At 38.1% G+C, this 14,735-nt stretch overlaps 1 protein-coding gene across 1 annotated transcript in view; it reads left to right on the top strand.

Annotated features, from left to right (window-relative positions):
- Positions 1 to 14,735, top strand: part of SESN1 (sestrin 1) — an 85,097-nt gene that overhangs the window by 25,107 nt on the left and 45,255 nt on the right. The window lies entirely within an intron of this gene.

Below are 14,735 nucleotides of genomic sequence, written 5' to 3'. Positions count from 1 at the left end.
CAGTGCTGTGCCATATGTCAGGATACAAAGAACAACATACTGAAAGTATCAGGGAAATCGGGATTTGGCCATACTAGGATCTGGCCAGAAAACATGAACTTGACTAAGTCAAGAATGACAGCAAAACAAAACAAACCAAACAACCAAACCCATTGCTTGTCTCAGTATATTTACTAGTCTCTTCAGCTAGAAATCGATAATGGGCTTTATTGTAAAGCATTCCTTTAAAATGGTGACCTTTGGGGCCAGGCTCGATTGGCAGACATTATGCTAGCACAACGGCAAGTTAGGCCTTTTTGAAGGGCATAGTCTAATAAACATACTCTGATTACATATTACTTCTGCCATCTTACAAGTCATGTTGCAAAGTGGGGCTAGCAGGAGGAAGAAAGGTGGAGAATGCCATCATCTTGACATCTGGTATGACTGCAAAGATGACCTTCTCAAAGGTGTAAAATCAAGCGCTGTGTTTTGCGGAAGGTAGATACAAAGTAACAGTCAATTTCTGCAGCTCCTCGCTGTTCAGTTTGGGAACGAAGGACAAATCTAAGCCATGTTTTCACTTACATAAATGTTTTGTCTTATGAAATTCACGTGTACTTGATGTCGGGTGCCAGGCTGATCACGGCAGCTGTTTAAAATAGCACAGCAGATGGAACAAATAGAACGATTTACCGCACGGCTCGGCCGCCTCCCCGGGAGCAGCCGTGCACCGCCGGCACCGCCGAGACCCGCGGCCGGGCCGGTTTCCCGTCGGGGCGCTGATTGGGCGCGGAGGGCGGCAGCGCTGCGCGACAGCGCTGTGATTGGCCGGCCGGGAGCGCCCCGGGGCGGCGCGCTGCCTGCGGAGGAGATGCGGGCTTTGGTGTTTCACATAGAGATCTTTTATCTCGCGTTTAATATCCAAATAAACTTGAGCAAACACAGCTAACCTCTTTGGAACAGCTTTCGTACGTGTCCCAAATGAGTGGAATGAATTCAGGTTTTTGTGGGTTTGTGTGGTTGGGTTTTTTTTGTGGTTTTGTTGTTGTGGGTTTTTTTTGTTGTTGTTCCCCAGAGCACAGCGAAGTCTGTGAGTTGTCTAGATCTGTTGTTTCTATTTTTATGGGCATTTTTCTTGGATCTTAACTGGAGCTGAACGTTGTTTTCCAGCTTTTATGATGTACCGATTTCAGCTTCTACTGAAAGCAGTTATTTTAAAGCTGGTTTTATGTCTGCTCTGTAAAATATTATTTACACTTGCAATAATGCTTTTCATTGTTTTTGTAAATATCAAGATAGTATTTCTGATCATGTTTTAGTTATGGCTTTTTTTCATTTAAATAAATTTAAATAGGTCTGGAACTTGCTTGGATTTTTTTTTTTTTTTGAAAGTTAAGGGTTTAAAACATTCTGAAGTCCTATGTAAAATAACTTCAGGCCATAACTGAATGAGAGATTTGCTGGAGAATGTTCCAGCTGAGTAAGTGTCTGGCATAACTGAATACATCAGAACTCATTAACCTACTTCCTCTCAAAAAAAAAAAATTAAGGGAAGAAAATTATATGGAAAATACATACAACTTTTGTTGTGGTTCAGATGAGATGCATACAGAACCAGAAGGTTGTGACAAGCTAGTTTGTGAAGCAGGAACTTGTGGTTTTTATCAAGTAACAAGGGTTTGGACAAGCACTAAATACAGGAGTATTGACTATAGGAGTTATTGCCTTCAGGAAGAAGAGGCAAAGATACATAGGAGAATGAGAATGGAAATAGATCAGAGGGAGGATTAAAGGCAAGGGAAGCTGACTACCAGAAGGCTTTTTAAACTCAAGTTCAGCTTTTTCCCCACCCTGAATAATTGTTTTTGCTTCTGTTAAATTTAAATATGGCTAAAGGCAATAATTGGTAACAGTTAAATTGCCAATCAGCTTTAGAATAAGCACCTTTATTTTCTTTATATAGAATTAGCATTTCAAGATTTTCAAAAGACTAGCCTTGCTACATCATTAGTGTTGCTTAACCAATATTAAAAATTCCATTCTTAAATCTTTGCACTGTCAGTGATGGTATTATAAGCTTCCACATTATCCCATTAAAATTCCTTGCTCTTTGGAGTGAAGTGATGAGGAAATAACACCTGCACTTACAGAGGAATTACCAGCAAAGGATATTTTAAATTCTCTGATGCATTTTGTGTGTTTAAATTCTTAACCCAGAAAAGTGACTAAGAAAAAGCCTGCCTCAGAAGCTTGAAAAGTAAATACGTCATTCAACAGTTGCAGATGGAGGAATGGAATTGTTGATTTCTCACCCCCCCACACCCCCCCACCCCCCCAGTTATAAGCTATGTAACAAGCAGAAGTGACTTTTGCCATAAAGGAAACCTCTTTCCTGTTGGATAGGAATGGGAGAGCTAGCAACCTCATTTCTTTTATGCTCACTTTAATAACTGGTGACCGGAACATTTTAAAATTAGTGAGATGAGGGATAGCTGTGTGAAGGAGGGAAGCTTGTTCACTGATGCAGAGATTCCTGAAGACCTGCTTAAAGAAATGGGCTTCTTTGGCTGTTTTTCCCACCCCTACTTTTCTTTTGTAAGATGTAGGAAGTCCTGAGAAGAATCTTTTGTATCTATGCCTTAGGGCTGATAAAACAGTTGAGGGCTTCCTTGGTTTACCAGCATTATATTTGCATAACCTGAAATTTAGTAAGCCTAAACTGTGAATCTAGGCTTTAAAACCTGAATTTGAAAGGCAGCTATCGCTGTCTTCTAAACTGTATGAAAATGTTGAACTGTGGAGGCCTTAGCACAAAGTTCTCCTCTTCATGTAAATTTTGCTGCTGTTTAGCCCCTTTTGTGGAACAAAGGATGTATCTCTTCCCGTTCTCCAGGGGGGAAAAAAAGCTAATGAGGAAATTCTGAGAGAGGTTATTTTGTTATCCTGAGTGACATTCTCTTAACTTCCTAAAATATTTGCTGAAACTAATGTGGTTAGTAAAACTGGAAGCTGGTAGCAGAGAGTTTCAAAAAGTGTGGTTGAATAGCTAGATGGTGGTCCATACTGACAACTGCAAGATGTGCATGTAAGGAGAAACAAGTTCTTGTTTTACTTGCTGTGGTGCGCTGTGCTCTGTTTACTACTCAGAAAACAGGGAAATTACAATAGATTTGTCTGTTCTATGCTTGGTCAAATAGAAGACAAAGAATGAAATAAAGAAACCTCATAACAGTTAATCTAAGTTGTATTCTAGTTTAAAAAAAAAAATAGTCGAAGAATAACAAGAAGAGCAAATGGAGAAGTGAGGCAAGGGTGACCAGAAGGGTGGAAAATATTTAAATGAAACAGACTGAGAGGCAGGTTGGAATAGAATTGTGAAGGAGTGGTACGGCACAGTATTAAAGTACATAGTACTTTAGTAAGTAGTAGTGTAGAGAATGAGAAGAGTATTTCTGTGTTTCTCCCTATATGAAAGAATAAGAGCTTTCAGTATCATTATTGGGTGGTAGGTTGCAAGCAAAATGAGATGTTTTTGGGTTTTGTTTTTTGTTGTTTGTTTTTTTTTTTAAAGAAGGCACAACTAAACTTTGGAACTTTTTTTCTGTGGGCTAATATGACTGCCAGTAGCTTATACTGCTTCAGACAACTAGAGGCAGATTGGGAGAGGTTTTGGAAGGGTGTTAAGTGCACTGCACCATCTCTGGCTCAGTCTGAGTAGTGGATTGCTGGAGGCAAGCAAGGTGTGTGTTAGTAAGGCAAGTGAGCTGTGGAACTTCTACTTTATGCTCTTCTCTGGGCCTTCGGTATTGGTTGCTGTTCATCTTAGCACTATGACTGTGCCTTTGTCCCAAACACACAAGTAGCCCTCCCTCAAAAAACATTAAAAACTGTAGTGAGCCAGACTGCTGGGGCAGGGGAGGATTGCACTTGCAAGTAGAAAGAAAAATGACAAGGGTCAAAAATGTAAATGAGGGGACACAGAGTAAAAGAACCTATTAACAGGATTTACCTTGTTGAAGGTGTCCCAAGGAGGGTTGTAAGTGGCCATATGTTATTTTTCAGTGTTCTGCTTACATATGTGAACTGAGAAGTGAGGAACAAAAAGCAAACCCCATAGTTGCTGGGATACCCGTATAGCTGACTGTTCAACAGAACCTTTTCCCCAGTGTTTTGGGTCCTCAGGTGGGGAGAGATATAAGTAAAAAGAGGAGGGGACAAGTGCAACCAAAATGTCAAAATGATATTTTAAGGAGCTGATGCTTCTGGCTTGAGTGAGAGACTGTGTCCTTTCTGTAAAAGGACCCAGTGAAGAGCCATGAACCCACCTGTATCCACAGCCCCCAGGAAGAACTTCCCAGCTCATGTGCCCCGCATGCTTTATATTACCTCCCAGTAAAAGCAACCAGCACTGTTAAAGCTTTAATTCTCCTCTGTAACTTAACTTAAAATCTTTTTGAGATTTAAGACTTTTGTAGTGTTTCTTATGGAGAAATTAAACAGTCTTGTATACTTGATTAAATACTGTATGTTCATGTTAGCTGCTGTAGTGACAAGGTATATGCAAAAGGAACAGGGCAAGAAAATATTGATAGATGATGCTTTAGATTGAAACATTTATTTTAGTGGGTCTCATCATCCACTAAAAAGGAATAGTGCTTGTTGGAGAATTTGTTGACTCTTATCTCTGCACCGTTGTGGGTTTTACTGTTTGAAGGTGATGCAATTTCCTTAAATTTGGCCTAAGTGCAACATTGTCCCATAAAACTCCAGCCAGCTCCAAGTCATTACTTTGGTATCAGAGAAATTATGCCATTTTTAAAGGTAGAAGTGGAAAACTGTGTTAAATTTCTTGGCTTTGTTTACTTCTGGCAAGATTTTTAAGAAATTGAATTGCTAGGAGATTTGGTTTCTGTTCTTATCTCAACTGCAAAAAACCTGGACCAGTTTTCATCTTCAGAGCTGAATATGTTACTAAAACAATATTTTACAAGTCTGAGAAGAAGCTTTTAATAGTGGGTGATAGGTATCTAGAGATGCTGATAGGAAATAGCTTAGTGTTGGTTTGTTTGTTTGTTTCCCCAGGGAGGCTGTCACCTCACATTTGACTTGGTGTAACATCTGTGTCTCATTAACAAGTAAATGTAATATTTTTTTCTTTTTGATTTGTAGAGCAGTCCTGGATTTTATCACCTCACCAGTTATTTCCAATGCTTAAAAGGTGCGCAAGGCTTAGCATTGTAGGAGTCCTTAGACTGCAGAAAGCTCAAAACCAAAGACTGTGATTGAAAACTGTGTTCCTGAGGCATGGGGGAGGGGACTTTGGAAGCAGTTATTCTTTATGCCGGTGAGTGTTTCTAGATTAGGAATTAAATGCCCGTGAGGAGACAAGTATGTTCAAGGAGATTTCCATCTGTTCTTTTTCCCCTCTGAGTGTAAAAAAGAGCATATCAAAGTTGCTACTTCTAATTTAAAAAATAAATTAAAAGTTATATGGGAAGAAAATACTACACGTACAGTCCTCTTCCTAGGAGAAGGGTTAGAGAGGAACATGGAGTACTAGTAGCTAAATTTCATGATACTTTACATACTGCTGTAGGCACTGATGTGCTGGTAATGGTAAAAGAAGATCCTACACAAAGCAGAACTGAGTGTCTCTGTAGAAATGGTTTAATGCCCTTGTTTGAGTCAGGTCGATCTGGAATTAGCCATTGTTATGAGTTTTATAGTTCCATTTCTATACACACCATTCAAATAATAAAAAATTACTGAGAAATAAATTTCAAACTTTGGCCATGTCCATTAGATTCAAGGAAACCAGGGATTATTTAGATTTGTTTTACTATAGACTAAGAAAATTCATTTAAGCCTTACATTTGATATTGATATGATAATGTAGTAGGGTGGTTGGTTTTGAAGCTGTTGAGTCTGATGTAGGGAAAGTTCTGTTCCTCAGTCTGATCTGTTGGTCCATTCTTGGCTCCCAGTAATCTTGCAGAACAGCAAGACTTACAGAAGGAAGTTGTAGGTTTTATTTGTTGCCTTCTGGTTCTTCAGCCTGTAGGCTCCACGTACTACAGATTGGTTTTAATTTTCATTTGAGATTCATACATTTAGAAGTTTTTATAATGAGGGCAGTGTGTATATACACACAACTAAAATGTCATCACATTTACTTGATTAAATAGAATGGAAGTTGCCAGTTGGGTAACACTGCACACAGGCAAAACCAAGTAAATGTTTAACAGCGGTTACAGTGGTTTGTAGGTATGTGTTTGTGTTACTTCTGAATGGCCTTCTCCCTAGTCTGCTTTAGAGCAAATGTAATGTGTATTTATATATATATATATATATTTGGGAGTCCTTGCTCTTGGCTTGTCTTTGCAATTGTCTTATATTTTTTTTTTTAATACCTTAATGTTGATCTGGAAAAACTAGCATGTATGAGTTACCCAGAATGAAACAAAAGAGATTTCTCCTTTTCAGCAGAGGAGACAAGCCTCTGCTTGTTGTGTTTCGTCTTATCACCTCACTTTAGTGAAGGGGAAGAGATGGAGTGATAGAAAGGTGGAAGGCATCCTCAGGAAAGCTCCAATCTATTGTCTAGTGAAAATGAAAAGGAAGTTGCGGCAATTGAGATGGTAAACTAACTCAACAATAAGACAACAGATGGGGGTTCAGCAAGTACAGATGTTTGGCTGGGAAAATGGAAAGTGGATTGGTTGGGTAGCTCAGAGAAGAACTGATTAATTTCTTATTCTCAGAGGATGCAGTAGTTTACAAAAATAAATCTAAATTTAAGAGGAAAGAAAAAGTGTGAAGTCCTCTTGTGTGTAAGTTTCTTCTTTTAAATCTTTAAGGAAATGGTGAAGTTTTTAAAAAATGTTTGGATTTCTTTTAAAAGATAGAGGCCAGAATTTTATCCTTGAATGAGGGAAATGTTTAGCTTCAATTATGCTTACTTGTCCAGGATCTTTTGTCATGCAGCCCAGGGAATAGGCAGAGCACAAACATTTAATAAATTCTGGATTTTAATTACATGTCTCCTGGAGGAAGTAGGAACATATCTGTTGAGTCGGCAACTAAAAACTAAATAAAGAATTAGATTTTTATCAAATCTGTAGTGACTTCAAAGTAAGTTAATGTGAACTTAGTACCAATTTCAAACCTCAGCCAAAGTATTAGTTTCATCAGCTGTTTCATACAATGAAGAATCTTAATCTGGAAATGGAGGTGGAAGCCATACAGAAGTTAATTGCTTCAGGCTGGTTTTTGGAACGGCGTGTACACACCTGTCAGAAAGTGAGACCTGACAGAAGAAATCCAGAGTTCTAGTAACATGGTGTGGAGTGTTTGTACATGTGCGCGTGTGTGTGCATATAAAACTGTTAGTTATCTCTGGGGGGTTAGATGTAACTTGTTCATAATACTGTGAACAGTCTAATTGATGACAATGGGGAGAGGATAGTAATTCCTGAATATACTAGCAGTCTGTACAGTCTGTGGCTAAACATGCATTAACACTTCTTGCTTCGGTACAGTATTCAGAGTTGGAACCCTGTCTTGGTGGCTATTTGAATTATGTTCCACGTACTGTGGGGCATTATGCGTTCTGTGAAACCCTTTAATCTTGTGTTTCTTGTTAAAATAAATCATAAGCCTGCTGTGATAAATGGCTGAGCAGGAAACACCTTGGTACCCTCAGTGCCTTAAAATAAGAGGTGAAAGAAATCTTTGCCAAAAGGAAGCTGATAAATAATTGCCTCTTACACAGAGGGACTGGGCTGAGTTACATCGTTCTGCTTCAAGTGGAAACAGCCAAAAATATGTAAACTGTTTGTTTGATCACTGTAGAAGTGCCAGTACTGTAGCTTAAAACTCCACGTCTCTATCTTTACTTAGAGAGGTGGCTGTAACCTCTCTGTATTGAAAAACTGAAAGAAAAGTATGAACCCCCTCAAAGTAAACATACTTAAGAGTAAAGAAAGACTTGAAACAAAAGATAGATGACAAGTGACTAATCTAATGTTTGAGGTCACTAAATCAGAGCTGGAGAAAACACTGAATATGGTTTGATTTGGGGGAAGTGCATGATTCAATAATTTGGATTGGGTGTTTGGCTTATAGGTCAAATAGAACATGGAAATCACCATGTGTCAGGATATGGTTCGGTATTTTTGCACGTTCTAGGGCTCTTCTTTTTTCTATTTTATAATGCTACTGCTCAGAAATGTTTCTGTCAGTCTAAAATTTCCACACTACAAATTCTCCTCCATTTTATCCAGACTGTAGAAGTACTTTTGTCTTGTCATTACTGTGTCTTCATTTAGGAGTTGTAGCTACACCCATATTTCTTTCTAAGTTAGTATTGCTTTGTATTACTGAGGCAATATTATGTGCCAAACCTGCATAGATATGCCCTAACTTTTCCTTCGAAAGGATTTTTATGACCTTTTCTTTGAGAGAGTCTATTGATTTTTTGCAGCAGATCTTTTGATATTTGACCGAAGCACTACACAAGGGGCCTTTTATTTTTTCCATGGCTACCACTCAGATTTGTCAGGGGCATAAATTAAAAAGAAGGATTTCCCTTTGTGCAGTTACACACCTCTGAAAAATTTGCAGCAGTTGTGGGCATTGCCTAGGAATAGGGGAGAGCTGTCAGACTGGTTGTGAGAGCAGAGAATACAAGAGGGTAAAACCGGGCTCTTTCCACAAATTGGCAGTCTAGTTACGTAGTTATGGTAGATTTTCCTTTCCCTGGAACAAACACTACCATTGGAACACAGGTATAAATGTTGCTGTTCACTAGAATTTCTGGAGTCTAAGAGTCTGTGATGTGTAAAGAAACTTCTGCTTGGGAAGTTATCCTTGTATCCCAGGGCACCAGCAGCAGCTTTGTGGCACAGTGCCAAAGTTTCCAGGATTGAAGCTTAGTGGGAGTTTATAGAGGGTGCCGTTTGTGTTTGAAATGATTCATGCAACCTAAATTCTGTCCCTTGAGTGTTGACATTCTCTTCAATTATGTAGAAAATGTGATCCTCACCACAGTCAATGTCCAATTTAAATTCTGAGAATATGTACTAAAATTTTAGTCAAGGGCAAGTTTAGCATTTCCTCATGTCCAACTTACATCTTCTAAACTTTTTGATGTAGGATATTATGTAGATCAGGGACCACCAAGAGTTGAAAAAGGGAAGTTCCTGTATTTGCGTACATTGTCTCAGATCTCTGTTTCATTGTTGTAGTCTATTTTTGCCTTCCTGCAAGTTCTGGAAATGCTGAAACTGCAGAAAACAAGAGTGTGGTTTGAGCAACTGTACAGCAAATTCTATTTTAATCACTTTGATCAGCTTTATCCTACAGTGAAAGCTGTGTACCGTATCTCTTCATCATGGGGGGAGAAGGGGGAATTTAAATTGTAATTAAGCCCTATTTAATTTATGATTTACATATGAAAATCATAAATCTAAATATGTTACAACATTTCCTAGGACTGTCAGAGCATTATGAATCAATAAATGGTTGGCTGAACAGTTTTGCACCAGCAGTTAAAATACAGGCCTATCAGTACTGCTTCTGTGTCCGTGGATTCAGAATTAGGAAAAAAGACAGGAAATGTTAGTTTGCTTCCAGAGTGACAGCATTGCAACATGAATTTGATGTTAAGTAGAAAACTCAAACCTGTTCTGGATTCTGGAGGGCTGGGTATTTGATCTCCCAGGAATTTTATTTTGGCTGGTTGAGGTAGTTTGATTAGGAAACAGCTCTGCACTGCTGGTATTGGTACAGATACTGGAGTAAAAATAAAAACAGCCTGTTTGTTTTGTGACATCTAGAGTTTTTCTTCGTAGGTAGGTTGTATATGTTGTTAGCTTCCATGTGAAAATTAAGTATTGACCAAAGCAGACAACTCCTGGCTGGCCTGTTCAACTTTCCTGTAATATGGCTATGTCTAGCTTAGTAAGGAGAAGCTGCTAATACATCACTTGGGTAATAAATTTGCAAGAATTTTTAATTTCACTTCCAACTAAAAAAAAAAGTTTACAACATTTAATTGGAGCTCAGGAAATATGAGCTAATGTTAAATATCTACTTTAAAAGCAATTCTCCAAAGTACTTCCAAAAGTGATGCTTCTGTTGTACTGTCACTCAGGTTTCTGTTTTAGTGATACCACATTGTTCTTCCCTGTAGGAAGCAATGTTTATAAGACATCTGAAGTTCAATTCAAATACCAGGAACATTTAAAATAAGGATTTTAGAAGTGTTGAGAATCTTAGCAGTTTTGAAAGATTGTAATATTAAATTGCCATTTTTTTAAGTGGCTGTAAACTAACCAAAACATTGAAAAGAGGAGCAGAACCTACCTGACAATACTGCAAAAAATCCCCCATCCCCTAAACACTTGATCTCAGTATGCTTAGTGGAGCATTTTATCTCTCAGAATGTTTCCCGTGTTCGTTAGACGGCTCAGCTCCAGCAGTGGTTTAACATAGTCAGCTTGTTCTTTTCTTGTATGCCTTGCTGATAACGTTATCTTTCTCTATATTATTCAGGTCTGTAATGTGTGCCCCATATCATAGTTTCTTCTTCCCTGCACATCCCTGAGAGATATTTCTTCACATATCTAAACTCTTCCATGCTCTGTTGTTTCCATATCACATATAGAATAAGGTTTTATCTGTCTGTCCCATGAACTCAAAATCTCATTCAGGCAGAAATGGGAATTCAGGTTTGAGGTGCTCTAGTACTATTTTTTTTAAAGGGCTCTTTTCCATATCACCCTCTGTTCCATGGGTGCCTGGACTTGGAGCACTCTTATAGAAACATATAGTAGATATACATAAGATTACAAATCCTAATTATTTTATTACTGAGATTAATGTAAGAAAACCATAGGCCTAGCTGGTATTATGAAATCACATTTCCACTCTGAAGAAATTCAGGATCTTCTGTTATTCTTCTACATGTGACTTCAGCCTCAAATCACAGTGTTCTTTCCATAGCTGGATTCTTGTCTAACATGTACCACACTTAATTAACTCTGTGTGTAGTTGCTTTTGTTCACATGTCCCTCCTGCATTCCCCTGCACCTCTTAGCAGTCTCTGAAAGCTCGATAACCTTGTAATGTAGCATGCTTTCATTCTTCTGTTTGCGGACTTTCCAATCCCCAGGTCATCATCCCTTAGGACTCCTTTTTGAGTGTTCCTGTCCCAGCTCCAGTATGTATCTAATCTAACTGAAATTTAATCTAAGTATATATTTCTTCTAATTTCACTGATATATTTATTCAAGGCTATAAAGTATGAGTGTATTCTTTATCTCTTTTAACTTAACTTACTCATGTCTTCCAAATCAGCAAAAACGTCCTAAGGTTCTCTGTGTTATGAGTACATATGTTGTCTTGGCTACTCTGGAGTCATATATGTTTGCAGCATAATAAATCTTTTTCATTTTTAGATTTTTAGGAATCTTTTGTACAGTAATCTTAATTTAAAAAAACCCAAAACCTAGTTATATTTAAGTTCTGTTTTCCAACCACTTTATAATTTATATTGACATAGGAAATGCCATTCTTACTAATATTTTGTGACAATGTTATGACAAAAATATTGAGACCTATAGCCTGTAAGCTATAAGCTTGTCAAATATGCTATTTTGCTGTCACAGAAAAGATCCAGCTATACTAGCAATCTTAAATTTTCTCCAGCAGACAGGTAGCATGAATTGGTTACATTGCTGAAGTCCTTCTGCTGAGCATCCAGTAAGCAGCCTTGACAGTGTTTTGGAGTACGACTTGATGCATTGCTGGCCAAAGGGAGAATTTGTTCTAGCAGTAGTTATTAGGATGGACTGAAGGGTAACTCATTATGACAATAACCACACATAGAAACATAATCTATTGTTGGAAATTTTTTTCCTGGTTGTTGCTGTAGGGAAGGGAAAGATTCCTTTGGAAACAGCCCATACAGTAATTAAAATGTAAACACTGACTATATGTAATGTACAGGGTGGATTTAGACATGGATTAATCAGTACAGCAATAACAATAAAATGTATGCTTGCTTTTTGTCACATTCCTGAAAGCAAAGTGACTTTGGAACTGCTCTGTCAGGCAAGTCTGAGCCTATGGAGGGACAACAGAAAGCCTCGGGTACAATTAACATGAAACACGTCAGGCAGCCTTTAGGGAAAGTAAAATGTCATTTTTTTCTCCCCAGATGAGTTTCATTTCACTTTGCACATATTTCATGCCCAGAGCCTTTTTCAAGAGGCAACTCGCCATTTCTTCCCTGATAGATAGTTACCATCTTCTGCCTGCTATGTTCATTTTTCTCCTTGTGTTTTTACTCTCCCTATGGCCCCAAGTTTCTACTTGCCAAGTCTTAAAGCTCCTTTCTTACTTTGTGGAATTGAAGGAATGATGGCTATTGCCTTTGAGGTACCTGAAACAGTATTCTTTCTGCCTGTTTCTGCATCAAGTCACTTTTGTATTCAGTCCCTTTGTCATCTCTCCTGCTGCAAAATGCAGAGACCAGGAAGCATCTAATACAATAGCTGAGGGAAAGAAGTGTTTAGGCTGCTAGGCAAGGTTAGAGAATTGTGATAATCTGATTCAATCTCTTGTGGATGTAGGTCATGGAGTTTTGTTTTTCTCCCTGAAAAATCTCCTAATCTTGCTTAAAAAATTGAAGCAGTGGTCTCCATTTCCTGTAGTAAGAGCTTTCAGAGTTCAATTGTTCTTGCTGCTAGGAAATAGTATCTCTGCAAGATACGTATATGTAAAGTCAAGTTTCCATTCACAGCAGTTTTCTGTGAGTTAATTTATGAATCTGAAAAATCTTGATTTTTTTCAGTCTTTCTCCTTCTCAGACATCTTAGAGATGTGTATGTGGATAAATGTATATGTGTATGTATGTATATATGCAAAAAATCAACTCACCTCTCAACTTTCTCCTTCATAATTTGCCTAGACCAAGGTTTTTAAGCTGTTTACTGACAGGCCCCTTTATCAAGTCAAACAGGAGCCATAAAGATCCTTCCAGTATTTCCAAATAATTTTTGACACCAGGAAAGTTGTCATATTCTTAAACAGTCAGATCAGCATAAAGTATACAGGAAAGGTTGTTGTCTGTTCTACCTGACACTCCTACTTTTATACATTTTAGATCAAATTAGCCTTTCAGGCAGCTGAACCACACTATAAATGCACAGTGGAGCCTGATCCACAGTTCCCAATGTTCTTTCTGGAGTTAGTGCTTTCCAGTGTGTACATGTTGATTATTTTCTTTGTCCTTATGTGTGGGATAGCTAGCAATATTAACATATGTTTTCATAGAACCACAGAATAGGGAAGGTAGGGAAGGACCTGAACAGATCTGTTAGATCTATCACGATGCTGCAGGGAAGAACCGATCGTTACATCTAGGCTGCGCACGAAAAGTTTATCTGTTTTAAAGACTACCAGCAGTCAAGACTGCAGAATCTCCTTTCTTTTCTCAGTCTCCTCCTCCTTAGGTCGTATGTCTTTGTAGTGTTTTGGCTTTACTCGTGTTCCCTCCCAGTCTTTTTCTCAGTCATCTTTTTTAGGCATCTGATCACTTTTGTTGGTGAGAATACAGAGGACAGCATTCAGTTCACGTCTTGGATATGCATTGACCAAAACAACGGGGTATTCCTGCAGAGTAGAACAGAGAGGTTTGCTTCCTATGTCTCTTGCAAGCTAAATTACTGTGTATGAATCACATTAAAGTCTTGGGTTTTTTTCATGTCGACCTCATGATACCATAATCCTTTATAACCTCAACTCTTTTCAAGCAGAGTGTCTCTAGTATCTTGTTTCCCTTTCCTGTCTTTGTATAGTTCGTAATTTTTATCAGAGAGTAATAATTTAAATCTCTTCCCTAAGATTTGTGTTCCCTTTAAGTGATTTCAGAACAGTTCTCCAATTTGTCAGGAACCTTTAGAAGTTCAAGTTTGTCGACTCAGGTTCCCTCTGTCCTTGCAGGCTTTGTATTATCGGTTCATTAATGTAAGCGTTCTCTCTATCCCATAATTCAGGTCACCATTCTGTGTAGAATCAGATTTAAGGGGCGCTTGCTGTGGAATCTCATGCACTGCGTCTTTGCTTGCTGGCAGTGAGCCATTTATGGCTGCTCTTTCAGCATAAGACAGTTTTATGTTCATACTGCTGTAGTCTCAAGAAAAAATTTCCTTAGGTTGAAGTCATAATTGTAACATGCACTACAGTCTTCCCTTCTTTAAATCTACTGTTCTGTTGTGGAAGGCAAGTTAGAAAGATCTGGTGAGGATCTCTCCTCAGCATGTACATCAAACTGATTTTTGGCTTTTGCTCTGTTGCATATTATCATCTAGGCACTTACAAACTTTTGCTGAATTTTTCTTTTTTTTTTTTTTTTTTTTCCTGTTCCATGTTTTTTCAGGAATTGAAATTCAGCCGGCTGAACTGGTTCCTTTTTTATTTCTTTCTTTAAATAAAAGCAGTGTTTCTTGTTTCTTTGTTTTTTGGTATTTTCCTCATCCTCCATAAATTCTTGAAAATAACACCAGCCATTTCAGTCAATTCTTTATATATTTAAGGTGAAATTAAAGAAGCCTGGCCAATTTAAAAAAATAGCTTAAATACACTCTGGCCTGACTTTCTGTCTTCTAGTCTGACAATTTGTGTTGATGTTGAGCTCTGAGGGTTAAAAAAGGAAGTTTAGATGGTTTTGTATGAGTATGTTACCTTTT

Source organism: Falco peregrinus, chromosome 7, assembly GCF_023634155.1.
Source record: "Falco peregrinus isolate bFalPer1 chromosome 7, bFalPer1.pri, whole genome shotgun sequence".
NCBI classification, from domain to species: Eukaryota; Metazoa; Chordata; class Aves; order Falconiformes; family Falconidae; genus Falco; species Falco peregrinus.
Note: the sequence above shows the minus strand (reverse complement) of the source record. Positions and strands in the feature narration are given on the sequence as shown.